This window comes from Medicago sativa, chromosome 7 (assembly GCF_051527215.1).
Source record: "Medicago sativa cultivar Bolivia chromosome 7, Bolivia_mono, whole genome shotgun sequence".
Lineage (NCBI taxonomy): Eukaryota > Viridiplantae > Streptophyta > Magnoliopsida > Fabales > Fabaceae > Medicago > Medicago sativa.
The window spans coordinates 7,433,407-7,453,934 of NC_140755.1; the positions used below are offsets into that span (position 1 = coordinate 7,433,407).

Sequence of the window (20,528 nt, forward strand, 5' to 3'; positions counted from 1 at the left end):
CGCGAAATCCGTCAGAAAGTCGTTTGCTACGGATTTTAGCATATTTTGCGACGGAATCCGGCCGTCGCTAAATCTGAGTTTTCTAGTAGTGAAAGTAGAAGCTAATATGCATGTTCTATACACTACCAACTTTTTTTTCTCTCCTCAAATGCACATATATATCTTGTATATACATGTACGTAAAAACAAGTTCCTATTAAAGTTGAAATTGAAACCGATAAATTAGGGAATAAATGCTACTTATTCAAGCATGTAACGGTTAAACTTGGAGTAGAAAAAAAACGTGTTGCAAGCAATATATATGACTCAGTAATAATAAAAGGGAAGTAACAAGATTAATGAGTCATGGAGAGATTTTAGGAATTTTGGTTAGCAAGATGGGAGAATAACAAACCGGCATATATTTATTTATTAATAATAATAATAAGAATAAAATAAATATTTCTCTACTAAAATATTTTTCACATTTCTCATTTAAAGAAAAAGTAATTAAACTTTTGAAATATCTTCAAAATTTACAACAATCCCCCACATATTTTAAAAGTTAAAAAATTAAATTGAAAAAGGACAAAGAGAAATTTTCTGGGTAAACATCGTAGATGTAATGCATCGGAACGGTGTAGCAAGCTATGGAACCCGTCCTAGACTAATGAGACTTAACACACAGTGAATTGGTTTAGCAAGCTATGGAACCCAAGACACTTGTTGTATGCAAGAGGTCTCACAATCACATTACACCCCCACAATTCTTACTGTTACGCTGTTGTGCGCTAATAGGCCATGCGCGTGCCTGGTATTCATGAGTGCTTTAGAGACCCGCCATGGTCTCATGCAAGCGGCCCCACTTGACACTCATATAGGTGATTCCATCTATTGTATGCTACAACCACACACCACCCATAAGGGCTTATGGTAATCATTAAAAGCCTTTAAAGCTTACCCATCAATTTTATATTATTTAGCACATCTCATCCATTATCATACACTATAGGAAAGAGACAAAGTTATTTTAGTGCTAAAAGTTACTTGTTTTTACCCATTGAACCTTCTTCATGGGATCTCCAATCACAAAGGTTGGGTTCCCATTACTTGTCGTTTTCGAGTGGCAAAGTCTCATTTCCCTAAATTTCTTCCCAAGGGGTTTTATATACGGATCCGTTAAATTCACAAATATTGACTAAGACGTCTCTAAGTCAATTAACCTCATATTTCATCAAGTTTATATAAATAAACTTGGATTACACAATAAACTAATATCAGTCACTGTCTACTAAACGACAACGTGATCATCAATAAGATAAATCTACTTATAGATTTATTCTCATTGGATTCATATCTATTTGACATCTATGTATTATTTTAATACAAGGTTTATCCATTCTGTAAACAATATCATAGTATACTTCATCAGGTCTATTTAGATAAATCCTAAGCAACAACATCTTCACAAAGGGAGAAATAAATTTATGATTAGTTTTATTATACATGTCTACTTGAAAAACTTTCAGGCGACAATACCCCCACATTGCGTGAAATAGGTAGATTTCTATTTAGGTCTACTTGAATGATTTTCAAGTGACAATACTTCAACAATGAAAAAATAAATCCCCATAAACATATATTTTCATAAATTTATCATTAAAATGTATTTTAGAGACATCCTTATGAACTTACACAAGAGAATGACACACACTCAAAACTACACACATGATTCTCTACATTATCAAAGTATTCATAAGCACAATTTAAGCAGGATAAGTATGAGTTTCATGTTATGCAATAAAATACCATGACAGGAAGCATCTTACAATTACAAATCATCGAGATAAAACGAGACAGACGATTTATAGTAACAATTCATATGCTTGTTAATAATAGCTAAAGTATATGTTCTATACAATAAAATCAAACATATGCACTATAAGTGCCAATTGTGATAAATATAAGACATGGTAAACAAGCACACTCTGACAAATTTTACAATAACATAATGACCATCCATGTAATAAATAATTATCTTTTCTTCATAGAAAAATTAAATTCACTACAAAGAAATTCACAAACATACTTAACCATAATCAGTCCATATATCTCAATCTAAATTCTGGTCTCATGTTCCATATCTATTATATGAAAGCCTCGCAAGTTAGAGCTTTTAATTTACAATAACAATAATAACTACCTTACAAACACAAGCAACGTCCACATAAAAAGATTTTATTTTTATATTCACGGTCCTCTACTGTTGGCAAATTAATATAAGCATATGGATCAATGATTGAGACTAACCCATATGATTACAAATAAATATCATGCACATACAATTGAACATGTCAATCCAAATAATTAAAACTAGTACAGAATTAAAACAGACACCTATTGAGAATATTTTATGCTATGCACACATCAGCTACATAATCAAAATTACAATTTTTTTTATCTATGTATAATCATCAGAGATATATCGCATGAATCATCACAAAAACGCATTGGGCCATGATTGCATAAAATTAAAATAATGATCGAAAGACCTGGTTATGAAAGGCTTTGCATTTAACATCACAACACTAAGAACCTTGCGCCTGATATCCAAATCGGCCCTCTCTATTCTCACGGCTTCAGAGACGACCGGTTAACATTTTTAGGCTAAGCAATTCCTTTCCCATTTATCTGTCACGAGAGCAAATAATTTTGAGTATCAAGTTTCAACAATTAATAAAAGATAAATCCTTAAGATTGTTGTAAAAATTAGGAATAAATTTTCTCTATAAATAATAATCATTGTTAAAATAAAATCATCAATTAAATATTAAAGAGAATAAACAAGAGGGATAACAATTAAACTTATCTTTCTTGAAATTGCGGTGATTTGACGTCGGCGAAATCGAAGTAAACAAACACGAAACAATGAAAGGAGATAACCTGCCAAACAGTAATCCATTATATAACATGAGGCGTGACAAAGTCACTGTCCTTAAGGATTTATCCGCCTCATAAGCGCATATCCTTCTAGGATATAACATGTTCTTCCGTGATGTGAATCACATCAGAGGTGACAGAACAGCTTGTATCTGATAAACACAGAGATGCAACCCAGAATTCCAATATTTGGGAGAAGAGTAAAGTATATTTGTTATTAGAGGACAAAGTAAGAAAAGTATAAGCTAATATGCATGTTCTATACACTACCAACTTTTTTTTTCTCTCCTCAAATGCACATATATATCTTGTATATACATGTACGTAAAAACAAGTTCCTATTAAAGTTGAAATTGAAACCGATAAATTAGAAAATAAATGCTACTTATTCAAGCATGTAACGGTTAAACTTGGAGTAGAAAGAAAACGTGTTGCAAGCAAAATATATGACTCAGTCAAAATAAAAGGGAAGTAACAAGATTAATGAGTCATGGAGAGATTTTAGGAATTTTGGTTAGCAAGATGGGAGAATAACAAACCGTCATATATTTATTTATTAATAATAATAATAAGAATAAAATAAATATTTCTCTACTAAAATATTTTTCACATTTCTCATTTAAAGAAAAAGTAATTAAACTTTTGAAATATCTTCAAAATTTACAACATTGACAACTACAAAATGAAGCAACAATACACAAGTTGTGCTAAAGGTTACTTAGCACATCAGAGGACTCAACAATTCATATCAGAAAATAAGCAAAGGAGCATGGCTGATGGCTATTGAGTGAAGCATCAATACTCAGATTGTGCTTAATATGGATATCACATAAAATATAGAATAAAGAATTGTACCCAAAAAAAAAAAAAGAATAAAGAAACAATCGAATGCAACCTTAAGAGACATGTCAGAACAACCATAAATATGAATGGCCAATTTGGCATAGTCTTTGACTCATCTTTAATGCACTCATAGAATCCCAAAAACTCCAATTTGTAACAAAACTGGATGAGTTACCGCAACATTTGAAAAGGGAAATATAAGACAGAAATTTCTAAGAAACTAATACAATATCCCTTTGCGTTACAAATCCTTCACTTGTTAATTCCCAACTATATCTTTAAGGAAAACTTTCACAACAAACAAAATCACCTAGAGACAAACCAAAAACTTGGTGCTCCATATTGATATTAAGCAACACAAGGCTGATTTACATGTAGATAAAAAGCTGGAGACAAATTCACAAGAAATACACGGTGGCTGAGTGTAATATGAAAATTATGTTCGCAAAACAAGGATGGATGAATGTCTCTGAAGCCCTGAATGGAGTGCACTGCGCAACCTTTGAAAGAAGTTTCAGGACTAAAGAAAAAGTTGCAAGGAATGCAATTCAGGAACAAGAGACTGAGATGGGGATTGAACTGACACTTACTCAGTCCAGTTTGAGTAAGTTTGATATCAAGACTTAGCAATCCAACTCTGCTATTCGTAAAGGTGTTAGGGTTCAACTCATTAGGAATGGGAAGAAAATTGTTACCTTTGTGCCAAATGATGGTTGCTTGAACTACAATGAAGACCTGGCTACTGGATTTGGACGTAAAGATCTCACTCTAAGTGACATTTCCAGTGTCATATTCAACGTTGTGAAGGTTTCTGGAGTTACCTTTCCTACTATTGTCAAGAAGATGAAGATTGAGTTATGTCTTAAGATGCTCTAGATGAACTTAAGAAGAACAAGCAGAAGAGAAAATAGGACTCAAGGATTAATGGAAGTTTAGATGCTGATTTCAAAATATTAGGGTTTCATTTTATTTCTGTTTCTTAGTTTATTAAGAACTCTTTTTTAAATATATTGTAATTATTTTAATGAATAGTGCTTACAAACCTCACTTTAGGATTTAGGGGGAGCTTACAAACTTCTGACTCTTAAGTCTACCTATTAATTAGATTAACAACAATTTTTTCAAATACTTGTGTTTGTCATCATCAAAAATGGGGAGATTGTTGGAACAAAATTGGATTGCACAATTCCTTTAAGGTTTTGATGATAAAAATTATTGAAGAACAATTGGATATGCTAATATATGTTCAATTGTGCAGGATCATATATATAATTTATCCATCATAGTATTAAACATATAAAAGAGCATCAGAAGCACTAGAGTATGATAGAAGATATGAAGAAAGGTCAACCAAAAGTGAATATCTTGGATCAGAAGAAAATGACGCCTCTCAGAAGCTAAAGAATATACTCATCAGACTCTGTGAAGATCATCAGACTGAAAAGACCCCATCAAACTTGGAAGTCATGTAGACTCAGCAGATCCAGATGGATCCATACTCCACATCTGATTTGTCATCTTCTATAGATGTCTCTATCAAGGATCTGAGTAAAATTTTGGCTTCTTCTGACCACGTGTAAAAACAGACAAAGAACTTCATGGACAAAGAGAATGAAGGGATACTTCTAATTTCACAAAGGATTTTCTAATGACAATTCAACGAAATTATCAATATTAGACAATGACCCAACGTCCTTGATTTGAAGCTTCTCAACAACTCATAATGCATTGACACTCTTCACCAACGTCTCTCAAATCCCTGCCTATATAACGAACTGAAGATCTGAAGAAAATCAACAAGACTCTGCTATTTTACAGTGTCATTACTCTATCAAAATCAACAGCACAAAAACACTTAGGAATTTTTTTATCGAAGTTTATATCTTATAAATCCTAAAGTCTCGAGAGTCTGTTCAACATTGTTCAGTTTACACTACTAAGTGTATATAAAGTGTAATAACAAATGTGTTTATATGGTAAACAAATAGAAATATCTTGCTTGAGTGCTTAAGCATAAGAAATCTCTTGGAGTTGTCCTTGAGTATTGGAAGTCTCTTGCAGTTGTGCTTGAGCAGTGGAAGTCTCTTTCAGTAGTGATTGAGCATTAGAAGTCTCTTGGTAGTGACCTAGAGCATTTGGAAGTCTCTTGGAAGTGTCCTTGAGAAATTGCAATATGTGAGATTATAGTAAATCCCTTGAAAGTGCATGAGAACTGGAGTACTACTGTGTTATGGGGGGGACTAATATAAATTACTTGTGTCTGTTCTTTCTCTTTCACTCTTTTATCTCTGTATTCTATCAACTTTGCTCTAACAGATATCTCATTACGTAACAAAACTCTATGGTAAATCATCCAAACAAGGAACATAATTTAATTTCATATGGATATAATCATTGAAGAATGCTAACAGATGCTTCCATGCCACTAGTTAAAAAAACATAGAGATCCAAATGCACTTGTTAGTATGATCCATAATCAATTTCTAGAATAAAGCTCATTTCTTGCATGGAAATAACTAATGTATTTTAATAGATAATGTGCTTTGCTCTTATCAGATAAATAAGAATGCTCAATGCTAAAGATATGAAAGTTAACAAATAAGGGGTTATATAGTTGGTTTGGTGAAAGAGTTACAGAGTGGGGATAGTTTTAAAAACTGTTATTTCCATTATTTTATAAAATAAAAAGGTGTCGTGTTTTTTGTTTTTTTAGAGGGATGTTGTGTATATATATATTTTGTTATAAATATATGCAAATTACAAATAATATTTCAATTAACACGCAATACAACAATTTAAAATAAATTTATTCCAAAAAAAATTAATGTATAAATATAGGCAAAATTACACAATTCGTCCCTTAATTTAATTTTAAGTAACATTCTTGTTCTTTATCTCTTTTTTTGTTTCAATTTAGTCCTTTATATTATAAAATGTCAATATCTTATCATTTTCTGAGATTTTATCAATGAATTCTGAGTTTTTAGGTTTTATGATGAAGATTTGGATTTGTTTATGAGTTTGATTAGTTTTTTTTTTTTTTAGTTTTTTGATTTTTTTAATAAAAAAAGATATAATTATGTTGACGTTATATAACATAAAGGACTAAATCGAGACAAAAAAAGATAAAGGACGAAAGAGTTTTTTAAAATTAATTTAAGGGACGAATTGCGTAATTTTGTCTATAAATATATGGTCGCCTCAATTGTATATTATTTCTACAATTAATTATTCAAATACTTAAAACTATTATTGTTCTTTTGTTATTTTTCCATTGTATATCATGAAAAGTCATAAAGAAATGGACGAAATCTTATTGCCAACAATATTTGTATGTTAGATCTCTTTAGTGAGATGAAGGGTCAAGCATGTCATATTGAAATATTTACCAGACATGTTATGATAATTTTAATTTTACGTTCCCTCAAAACAAAATTAATTTTACATATGATATCTCTTGTAACAAGTGACAATTCTATTAAAAAAAAAGTAATCACTGTACGATGGTTTTTACATTATAAATGAGTTAAACACACATTTTGTTTCTATTACATACAAAAGAGGTAAAATATGGCCGGAATTTTCAATTTGGTTTATGTTATGGTCCTCTTTCTTTCACTGTTTATTGCTATAATAAATGTCGATGGTAAGCACCTTTTTAAGCTTCTTATTAACCTTATACACAATATTTCATTTTCTTTTATGCTAATATTGCTCTATACTTGATTCATATCACAGCATCTCGTAAATGTGATACTGACGATGGTTGTCCAAATTATTTGTGTTCGGATCCTAAAGTTGGAAAGTGTATTTATAATAATTGTTACTGCATTTAATAGTTAAGTTCAAAAATAATTTCGTTTCTTTTTAAGCCTTTAATATATATTATAAATGCCAATGTAGTAAATATACATTATTATATTTGTGTTGGACGATATACAATACAAAAGTTGTTTTACGGCTAATGATTTGTGATGTTTTGTTCTTCTTACCCTATCAAAGAAATAAAAAAAAATCAGAAAAATTATAAATAATAATGTGAGAGAACTAAAACGATTAAAACCGGTTGATATATGAATTGTATTAAGTGAAATGCTTGTTCCAACGAATTGGTTATATAATATTATAGAATGTATGTATTTCTAGGTTAACTAGCATGGACACCCGTGCCAAGCACGGGCTAGAATGTCGTTATATTTGATGGAGGGAATATTGTGATGTATCAGGTGTTACTTAAAATTTTAGATGGAGTTTTGGTTGTATCATTATCACTTGTGTGGTTTCTCTTTATCCAAATTGTCGATCTACATCAACGTAGGCTCCCACAGAAAGCCCAACGGTGGTAGCACATCCGGGTTCGACGTTGTGGGGGATCGAGAGTTGTTCTTGGTGGTGGACTACAGACACAAAGATCCTAACACTTAATGGAGAGATGTTAATGTCTCAAGTGTGAGTTAAAATTCCGTATTGTATGCAAGAGTAGATGTGAGAAACATATAAGTGAAATGACTCATATACTTAATGCCTTAAGACTTTGAAAGAAGAAAGGATGTGAATCTCACTTCTGTGATTGATCTTAGCTTAATGTGATAATACAATCCATTGTAGGATCCTAGCCTAATGTGATGATTTGTTTCGTTATTTTTTGAGTGTTATTTGTTTAATTTTTCATCTTATATTTTAGTTTTTGAATGTGATTAGCTTTCATGCACACAAAAAAATAACCTTTGTCATTTCAAATTCCTTCACTTATGGTATTTCATGGGATCTTGCAATGGAAAAATGTATATGTATGATGAGTTGACAAAATACATATTCGTTAGACATTTTAAATAGATGTACATATTTTCAATAAATCTAATATTTTGGTAGCATAATTGCCCAGTAATATTCAACTTCTTCAACAAAGTCATAAAATCACCAGCAATTCATTATGTTTCCTATGCTCTCACGAATAAAACGCACACTCCTTTTTTTTTCTCTTTTCATTTCTATCAAGTTCAAATTCATATTTAATCTTCTTTTCTTTTATAATTTACTTTATCTCTTCTCATGAAAGAAAGAAACAAACACCCCTCTATGAAACTGCCGCCAACCCACTTTTTTTTACCATGTCGTGTCTCTGACCTTATGTGATATCTCACCAGATCACATATATAATAGTCTCACACTTAAGGGAGAGATGTTTATGTTTCATATGTGAGTTAAACTTGTGTGCAATAATATACATTGAGTAACATATAAGCAAGAAGAACAATATACCTAATGTCTTAAGATTTTACGCAAAGATGTGATGTCAATCTCACTTGTGGAGTTTCTCATGGTCAAATGTGATGGTCCAACCCATTGTAGACTCCCTCAGAACTCTAAACATTATAGTGAGTTAAACTTGTGTGCAATAATATACATTGAGTAACGTATAAGCGAGAAGAACAATATACCTAATGTCTTAAGATTTTACGAAAAGATGTGTTGTCAATATCACTTGTGGAGTTTCTCATCGTCAAATGTGATGGTCCAACCCATTGTAGACTCCCTCAGAACTCTAAAAATTAAAAAAAAAATTAGTTTTTGAATTTCATTTGTTTAACTTTTTATATCAAGTATAAGTTTTTGGATGTCATTTGCTTTCATACAATTTTTTTATCCAATTAATATTATATCTTGGTCTTTGGGTGAACGAACATGCGAATGGAAAAATACAAATGTGTTATGCTGAATTGAAAAAGTACATGATTATTAAACATTTTATAAAGATGTGGCGTTTTTTTAACCGAGTCTATTTTTTGGTGAAATATTTACTCTTAAATTTCCAACACTTTTTAACTGACCCATAAAATTGTCAGTAACTCGCTATATTTCCGATACTTCCATGGATAAAACACACACTATTTTTTTCCCTTATCATTTCTCTCATGTTCAAATTTCTTTTCATATTCTAATTTTATTTTATTGTTGCTAAATTTATATCTCTCGTTTCATGAAAGATGGGAACACAAACTTCCCTCCGCAAAAACACCATTAATCCATTTTTTTAACCATGTTGTGCCTTCGCCTAACCTTATTTGACTATCAACAAATTACAGACGCATTGAGTCTCACACTTTAGAGATATATGTTCATGTGTAAATTGTGACTTAAAGTTCCACATTATTGGATGCCAAAGTAGACGTTGATAAACATATAAGGAAGATGACCAATACACTTAATGCCTTAAGGTTTTGGATAATGATGTCATGTCAATCACAATTGTGTGGTTTCACTTAGCCTAATGTGATAGTCCAACCTACTGTAGACACCCTTAGAACTCTCAACATTACGATAAACGGTTTCGTTAGTTTTGGGATGCCAATTATTTAATTTTTATATCAAATTTATGTTCGGGTGTTGTTCACTTTCATGCAATGTTTTTTAATCAATCTCTAAGATATTAAATTCTTTATCCTTTGATCTTTGGTGGAATTTAACCATAGATAAACACTTCAGTGTTATGCTGAGTTAACAAAATATGTGCTTAGTAAATTCTTTATATGTTGTTGCGTTTTTTTACCCGAATCTAACTTTTTGGTAAATTAGTTTTTTTAACGCAATCTAACTTTTTGGTAAATTAATTACACAAAAATCTTCAACTCCTTCAACAATTTCATAAAATCACTTGCAACTTACTTCGTTCTTTATAACTTCATGGACAAAATACACAATTCTTATTTTTTTTTAACCGGTATCAGTTCTCTCAATCTCAAATTTATTTTTCATCTTCTAATTTCTTTGATCTCTTCTCATGAAATAAAGGAACAAAAACACACTTTTAGTAAATTACCATTAATCTACCTTTTTGATCATGTTGTACATCGGTTTGACCTTATTTGGCTATGTCACGTAATTACGGACACAGAGAATGTCACACTTGAGGGAGATATGTTATCGTTTAAAATAAGAGTTAAAGTTCTACAATGAAAGGAATAGTAGATATTGAATAAGATATAAGTGAGATGACTCACAAACGTGTGCCTAAATAATTTGGGAGAAATTGTGGTGTCGATATCATTTGTCTAGTTTCTTTTAGCCTAATGCAAAGATACAACCCAATGTAGGTTACACTTGCAGTCCCGAAATTATGATGATTTGTTTTGTTAGCTTTTGAATGTCATTTGTTTAATTTTCTTATGTTAAATATTATATTTTGGAAGTTGTTCGCTTTCATACAATTTTTATTTGTGAAGGCGATAACTTTTTTTTATTTAACCTCTATTATTTTAAGTTCCTTCACTTTTAGTCTTTAGTGGGATATGACAAAGGAAAAACGTTTATGTGTTATGTTGAGTTGAAAAATACATGTTTATTGTACATTTTAAATTGATGTGACATTTTTTATGAGTCTAATATTTTTGGTAGAATAATTACTCAGTAATATCCAACTCCTTCAACAAACTCATAAAACTACGCACAACTCACTCGTTTTCCTTGTCATTTCTTTCTAGTTCGAATAATTTTTCTAATTTAATTTCTCTCTTCTCATAAAATAAATGAGAAAAAAAAAAACACATCTCTATGAAACCACCACCAAGCCACCTTTTTTACCATGTTGTGCCTCTGGCCTTATTTGACTATTTCATCATATCATAGATATAGAGAGTCTCACGTTTAAGGGAGAAATGCTAATTTGTCATGTGTGAGTAAAAATTCTAAATTGCCAGCAAGATTTGATATTTATGAACATATAAATGAGATGAGTAATATACATATTGTCTTAAGGTTTTGGATGAAGATGTGGGGTTTCTCATTTTGAAACACAATACCTTGGTATATGTTCCTCATCAATATTATTGGACATCCAACTTTAAATCTTAATTTGTGGTTTGAAATATGCAACTGTTAATATCATTCAAGAACTCAATTGAATACCATTTGCTTTCTAGCTTTTTATTTTGGTCAGATTGACAAACCAAATCAAAGCTAATATTTTCCTTCTCGTTTTCTGGAAACAACGATAGAATAATATTGTTAAAGTGCTCAAATGGGTCCAAAGTTTGAGCAAGTATCCCTCGCTCTTGATTTTTTTGGAGATCTATATATTTTCCAAATTGTTTGGATAAACAAAGTCAATAAGGGAACACAATGAATAAGTTTGATCTAACCCACTTGTTTTGGCCTGGGACTACTTTTAAGGTCTCGTGTTTGATTCTCTCTGCTGCCTTCATATCAATTTTAAGGTCTCATATTTTCTTTTCAAATTCATGTATCAATGCTTCATTGATTTTCAATGGAATATTGAAGGATGAACCGGTTGTACGAACACCTGGAATTAACATGTAAGCTATGACCCTAGGAAAAAATGGTCAAATTGATAATAGATTAGAGCCTCGTAAGTATGTGGATAGCAGTTCAATTTCTGCCTCATGTGTATGGAAAATATTCGGCTGAGATGAGAGAACTCGTCTTATGTATCCCACAGGTTTTCCAACTAAGATTAGTCACTGCTAAGCGGTGATGTAAGCTTTATACCAATTTCATGATAACTCGAAAAAATATCAAATATAAAATTAGTTACCAAACTTAATTGATACATTTAATTAGTATATCTAATAAACATTAAAAATCAATATTTATTATTATTAATAATAATATAATAATAATAACAATAATATTTAAAAATTGATAAGTTCAGCAAGCATTTATTTTGTATTATTTTCGACCAAAAATTTTCATCAATAAGTTAATTGATTGTTAGAGCATCCACAATGGACCTCTCCTTTTGGTTGCTTAAATGAGTCTCTATGTACATGTCACTTACTCTTATAATTAATACTTAATAAGATTTAATCTTTCAAACTCTAGGAGTATATATGTTACCAGAATAACTCAAGGACTTTCTCTTAGTTCGTTCCTTTTATTTTTCTTTTGGTTTTCTTTACTTTTTATTTTCTTGTTATTTACTTTTTTCTTGGTTTGGTGTTTGCCCCTCAGCTTTTTGCTTAGCTTTATTGAGAAGGTTTTGGTCCATCCCCCAACTCCTTTTGTTCTTGTTTCCTTTTATTTATGCATTTATAAAGTGATGCAGCTGGTTCATAATTGAACCCCATTTAACTAAAAAAATAAAAAATCTCTCAAACTCAACACTTCAAAAAATATTAAATGGGTCTTAGTAATAAATAATTGTTGTGCATTTTATATTAAATGTGTAGTTTTTTAATAAATAATAGTTGTTTTCAATAAGAAGTTATTACTTTCAGTTGCTTTAACATGTGCAATATTGCATCTAAAAACCCATAGGTCTAGCCACTGTATATGTTCTACACCTAATTTTCTAGTTTTATCTAGTGGAGGTTCGGTTTAAAATTAACATAAAAAAAAAAAATACACATTTGTTGGCTAGTGCCCCTTTTAAAATAGATATATTTTGATTAATGTGTATATACACTCTTTAGAACTTTGTTTGTATGAGAGGTAGTACAATACTTATATTATTGAGTAAACGTGTTTTATTCAAAATATTGATTGTTATAATGATTTTTTTAAATTACCATTTACATGCTCTTCAAAGTCAAATGAGGTTTGGGTTTTAGCATTTTTTAAAAGTGAAAATGAACCAAACTGAATCGATGGTGTACAGTTTGGTTCGACCAAAACTGCATTTAAATAAAAGAGGAATTCCCTCAAAAAAAAATAAAAGAGGAATTTTTTTTCTTCAAATGTTTGTATTTATTTAATACTAAAAATAAAATATATGAAATTCCGCGAGAACACATAATTCAGAAATAAAGTTGCAATAAAAATTTAGATTTTTTTTTAGCAAAATTCCGAAATAATCATAGTAATAAAATTCAGAAAAACTTTTGCAACGTAAGAATCTAGAATATGTCAAAAAAGAAACTTAAGAATCCAGAAGAGAAGCTGTAACAAAGAAAAATGAAACCCTAATTCAAAATTCTTATAATGTAACACTAATCCAAACAACACAAAGAAGAAAAATAAACAAAAGCCTTAAAAAGACTAAAATACACACTTATTACATATGATTCGTGGTATAAAATGAGTAAATGACAAATTACAAAAAAAACTAAAGTTTGGCCCTGACAGTTAATATAGGATGCGCGACCTTGAACTGAATATATAGATAGGAAACTACTTTGTTCTCAATATTATAAAGGTCTCTGCAAAATAATGAACACATTTTAAACAAAACCGATAAAAGATATTTCAATAATGTTGAGTTTCCTCCCAATTAGAAGAAACACAACCAAACTGGAAGGAATTAACGTCGATTAAACTGAGATATACTTTAGTTATAAATCCAATAAGTTCTTTGTAAATTTGAGGAACATTGAGTAGCAATATGGTTATCCACAAACAAATATATGGGAAAATAAATATGTTACATTAATAGCAAAAGAAATTTAATGAATAAGATCATATCGTTATATGATGAAAATAATGTCTCAAATGAAGCATTTTCAAAAATGATATATAGTAGACAATTATTTGGAACAAAATATGAATCATGAGAGAATTGGAACAAATTATAAATCATGAGAGAAGATTCAAGATCCCTTTCGTTTATGCCTTTCTTCAGCTTCTAAATCAATTTCTCAACAAATTATTTGATAACTAACATTCTCCCTCTTATTTTCTCCTGTACAGCTAAAAATCCAACTATTAGCAATAAAATCCAAAACCATGGTCACAAACCATGATGAAGGGGAACGGTCTGATGCAATCAACAATAAAATTTGATGAAATTGTAGGAACTAAAGGTGTTCTTGATCTTCTTACCGTTATCAAAACCATTTTTGAAAAATAGTAATAGTGATGAGAATAGGATGGGAGATAAAGATCTGAGCTAGTTTATTTCCTTTTTGTGACAAAAAGAATCATTACCTTTCACTATTTTATTTTGGTTTTAATTTGATTTTAATAGGTGAGAAACAATTCAACAATAGTCTTGAATTAGACCAATTGTCAACATTCTTTTTTAGGACTGTTATAAGTGTTGAATAATTTGAATTTAATTTCATTATTTGGCAGTTGATAGTTTCTTGTTTGATTTTTTTATGGGCAGTTTCTTGTTTGATTTGATATCAGGCAATTAAATTTCTAGATATCATTTTGATCATAATAATAAATCGAATGATTTCTTAAAATAGAGGCAGTATATGGAAGTATGTGTTGAGACTGAAATACCAGGTGCTAAGCATATACCATGTAATGGAAATTTGAATTTTTCTAGCATTAATTAACCTGACATTAATTAGAATGAGACTATAACATGCCACATGTACTTTTGAATGAAAATGGTTTCACTTGTTTATATTGTAGATGTAGATGTAGATTGTAGATGTAGATAAGGATACGGATATAGATATTGATAGTTTAGCCGAGATTGTTGTATTTTTTTTTAATATAATTTTAAAATAAATAAAAAAATATGGGTATGAAATAAAGGCAAATAAATATTATCGATGTTGATGAGTGACTCAAACAACCATAAGTATGTGTTTTATCATGCAATTTGTAAAAAAATTAACAAAGAAGTTTGAGTATGTGTTGATGGCAGAAATAAATAAATATGGGGAGATAAAAGTGGAATGCTTGATTAGGTGATAAAGAGTATTTGATGCATGTGAACTAATTTATCAAATGAAATGAATGGATGAGATTTGATGTTAAAATAATTTATGTGAAATAATATATATCAACGCCATGTTTAGTGAAAATGAGTGATTGACAATAGAAACGAAAAAACTTAATAAATTAAATCAGTTCTTTTGAATAGGAGCAAATGAAAATAATAAAGAAAATAGTGAGGTTTAGATAAAATTCATTGAAAAAAAATAACTAAAATAAATTTTCTACATTTTCGCAGGGGTCGGTCTTGTTCTACAACATACATGAATAGTTTGCACCACAAAAATGTAAGATAAAAATATAATATCTGGAGAACTATCAACTAATATGTTACCCAAAAATACTTGAGAATTCTCTGTTTTTTTTAAGGAAGAATTCTCTTTTATATGAACAACTTCAACGTTTGAAGAACAAAACATTGACATGCCTTTCACATATCTCTCATTATTATTAGTGGCAAAAAAAAATAGTTTTGGAATGAAGAAATCTGATTCAAAACGTCTTTCAATTACGTCGCTTCAAATTAATAGAAAAATAATGAAATTCATTAAAACGTGAAGCAAACTTTTTCAAAAGGTGTAAATATTTATGGGGATGAAAACCCTAAAATTAACAGAGCCGACAGCTAAACCTATAAAAGGGAATCAAAATTCGGAAGGAAAAAAAAAGGTGCCTAAATCAATTTGATAATAATGAAATCAATAAAATTGAATTGGTCAGGAGGTAAAAATATTTGCATTTCAAATAAATGATATTATAAACAATTTGTACGAAAGGAAGATGCATATACAAATGATGAAAGACAAATTGACTATATATAGAAAAAAAAACTCAAGACTGGCTAACTTGATATGATGATGTGTTGATTACAATTTGATTGGATGATAATTAAGAATTATGTACCAACATGTAATTGGTACATATCTTGTCATAAGCCGTTAGAACTCGAGGGTATCATAGGATGAATATGTGAATTTGAACAAAATACATGGATATATACAACATGTAGTGGAGTAATATCATAAATTGAATCAATTTTTGAAATTAGAGTGATGAAAAAAATATGTTAAGAAGAAAAGTGTTTCAATAAAATAAAAGAGAGATTTTGAGAATAATTTTAAAATTTTAGTATGAATTCTAAATGATGTGAAGATGTTTGAGACGGACAAACAATATTTATAGGAAAAAAGAAGCAAGTAAGTCACATCAATTATGCCATTAATTTAGTAATGAAATTAGTAACACATTAAATAGCAAAAATAATTTGAATAAAATATTCCATTTATTTTTTTTGTCATTATAAGCCTTTTAGTCAACTTGCATAATCATGTTAATTACATAAGTCTTGCACAAATAACATAATATGTATTTACACAAAACATTAAATGCACCTTTCAATATAAGGATGCCATGTGTACTATCAAAATAAAATAGTGCAAATATATATAATAGAGATGTACCAACATGTAATTGGTACATATCTTGTCATAAGCCGTTAGAACTCGAGGGTATCATAGGATGAATATGTGAATTTGAACAAAATACATGGATATATACAACATGTAGTGGAGTAATATCATAAATTGAATCAATTTTTGAAATTAGAGTGATGAAAAAAATATGTTAAGAAGAAAAGTGTTTCAATAAAATAAAAGAGAGATTTTGAGAATAATTTTAAAATTTTAGTATGAATTCTAAATGATGTGAAGATGTTTGAGACGGACAAACAATATTTATAGGAAAAAGGAAGCAAGTAAGTCACATCAATTATGCCATTAAGTTAGTAATGAAATTAGTAACACATTAAATAGCAAAAATAATTTGAATAAAATATTCCATTTATTTTTTTGTCATTATAAGTCTTTTAGTCAACTTGCATAATCATGTTAATTACACAAGTCTTGCACAAATCACATAATATGTACCAATTACACAAAACATTAAATGCACCTTTCAATATAAAGATGCCATGTGTACTATCAAAATAAAATAGTGCAAATATATATAATAGAGATTACGATTTTAACATCAATACATTTTTTGTTCGAATCTTAGTTCTCAAAAGATTTTTGGCAAATTTTTTGCCCATGATGTTAAATTCCAATGTATATGTAACTAATGGGAGTCCACATGAACATTTTTAATGATGTTGGCGTTTTATGATTTATTAACAATTTTTAAATAATTCAAATACTATTTATAATTAAATAATATCCAACACATAATATGTTATTATTTAACTATTTTACTAAAAATAATGTTATTATTTAACTAAGTGAAAATTACCCTCCACCGTCGGCACTGTTCCCTTCTTTATTATTAGAACCTAAAAAGAGCCTCAGAAATATCACCGACATGGGGAATCTCCTATCCAGTCACTATTTCATAAGGTGGTGTTTCTCCCATTCCCAATCTATATTTCAATTCCTTTAGTAAACCAATTCTCACCCTAAGCTTCCATCCTTTCCAACGAGACCAAATCTCAACACCAGATGAAAGATGTGATTTACACTATGATATTCCCTAAGTTTGGATTGTTGATAACCCCCAAACCAAATTTAGCCACCACCTCTATTTAGTCAACAATTATATTTAACACTCCAATGTATCTCACATCTAATCCTCCATCCTTTTTTGGGCGACACACCTTACTCCACTTAACCCAATGAATCTTATTTGACCCCTTGCTCCTCTGCATAGGAACTTACTTTGAAGCTTCACAACCTCCTTCCACCCCCCAACAAACATGTTGGTGACTCCCAGAATACTTTATGTATTTTTAAGCGGATTGACTAAGTGAAAATATACAATGTCCAAGTTATAGTATAAAAATATATCGATCTCACAGGAAATGGGGAGTTATATCTTCATGTAGTTTTCCAGTAAATTACTTGTTTTAAAGGTAAATAAAATAAATCATAATTGTCACAACAATAAAATCAAGATAACAGTTTAGGAAACACAGTTAAAAAGAATTAGAAGTTCTCAAAAGTAAAAGTGTGGTTTAAGCAAGAATCACTTATGACATAGTTTCACTACGATATACAAAGCTATATCTTTCTATGGCTTCTTGGCAACTTGGGCGTCTGCTGGCAGTGCCATTATGTTAAGCATGGGGAGACGAACCGTCACTCCGGTACAATCACAATACTTAACATGCAATAAGACTTTTAGATAGATCTTGGTGCATCTCTAGGCTCTTTCAAGATCTTGTTTAAGTTCAAGTAGTCTGTCTTGTTTCTATCTCCTTTAGGTGCTTAGGGACATAACTCATATCAAATATTCATTTTTCATTCCCATTACATTCTGGTATCAGGCAACTTGGCATTAAAAATATGGCTTAATTGCAATTTTGGCCTCCTATGTTTCATAATCCTGCGATTTTGGTCTCCTATAAAAAACAATAACAAATTAGCCCTTTAAGTTTATCCCCTTTCGCACTTTTGGCCTTTTGGTCCAATTTTGACACAGTCTACGCAAACATGGTACTTCAAGGACGCCACATGTGTAATTTTTAATTAAAAAATAAAAAAAGCCGTGTGTGTAACTTTTCAATAAAAAAAACCTTTTGTTCCAATTTTTTTTTTTAATTCAACAAATACACACGTGGTTATTTTTTTAATTAAAAAGTTACACATGTGCCGTCCTTGAAGTGCCATGTGTGCGTTGATTGAGTCAAAATTGGATCAGTGGGCCAAAAATGCAAAAGGGGGTAAACTAAGCGGTGAATTTGTTATTGTTTTTTATAGGTGGGCCAAAATCGCAAGACTGTACAACATAAGAGGGAAAAACTGCAATTAAGCCTAAAAATAAAAGTGATTAAGTTTTACTTTCAAAGATTTTTTATTAAAACAATTTGTTTGAAAGAGACGAAGTTATAACTCTTTAAATCTTAAGCAAAGAATATCATAACTTCATAATGTCTAAACCACAAGAAGGGGTTGCTCATGATGAGCTTAACCACGAAAACGAAAATGAAATGAAACATAAATGAAAACATAAAATTGCGAAATTGATATCTAATAAAGAGTTGAGAACACATTACACTCCAACAAGGATAGAAGTGAGCTTGAAGCATCACCAAAGTAATTCAAACTTTAAATCACTAAGAAGTAGCACTCATGCTCATCTTAGGAGAAGTTGAGATAGAGTGAAAACTCTAGTTGATGCTAACCCTAGATGGAACTTGGTCGTTATTTTCACTATGAAAAATTTTGGACCCTTGGCACTAACATGTGGTTATTGTTTTATACTACAAGGCCAACCACTAAAAGTTGTACCCTTTAATCATTTCCCACATGAGGTGTCCTTATCTTATCCTTGCAGTACCAATCATATTCTTTATTCCTCGTACTACCAATCATTGGGGCTAACTCATAGAACTTAGCCATTAAGAAATGATAAGCAAGGGTCCCTTGGGTTCGTACTATTGTACGGCCATCCTAGATGATCTATAGAGCTATAACTCTTTGCATCTTCTAATGTTGTATCTTCATACATCGCCAAACTCCTTTTCTATGTTGTAGCTGCATAGATCTCCAATACATTTCCTCATCATGTTCCATAACACATCCACAATAAGCAATAATAGTTCAAAATAATTAAAGAACACTAAAAACTACTTAAAACCATAAATTAATAATAGTAACTGATTAGATGCTATAGGTCATGCCATCACTCAATTTCTTATAGATTATGAGGAATAAGTGCAATGTAATAACCTACAAAATGGTCTGTTATCATATATGCCTCAGTGACATCAAGAAAATCAGAATAGTGTTTAACACTCCATTCAAGAGCACAACCCGACCTCTCAAGATAACATACTATTTCCCCAATCAAAGCAATCACCTTTGAAGCACCCGTAACATTGGTTCCCACGTTGAAATCCTTTTAGGCTTAACTCTCATTGGTGACCCGAAATATTTGAATTGCATCATTCTATGACTAAAATTTAGGAAGTCTGACCCCACCTCTAATAATGATTATGTGGCATTTATACCCATAAGACATCTTTTCTTAAAGAGAAATGATATTTTGACAACCACTTTTTGACAACTTTTGGACAATTTTCTCTCTCATACTCACATGATGTTGTTATCATCTCTCTTCCTTTTTCTCTCTCAATTGTTTTTGGCCAA

At 30.4% G+C, this 20,528-nt stretch overlaps 1 long non-coding RNA gene across 1 annotated transcript; it reads left to right on the forward strand.

Moving 5' to 3' along the window:
* Nucleotides 1-6,851: 6,851 nt before the first annotated feature.
* Nucleotides 6,852-7,727, forward strand: LOC146903922 (uncharacterized). Its single transcript, XR_015019901.1, has 2 exons — nt 6,852-7,408; nt 7,501-7,727. It is a non-coding gene; the product is annotated as an uncharacterized LOC146903922 (long non-coding RNA).
* Nucleotides 7,728-20,528: the final 12,801 nt, after the last annotated feature.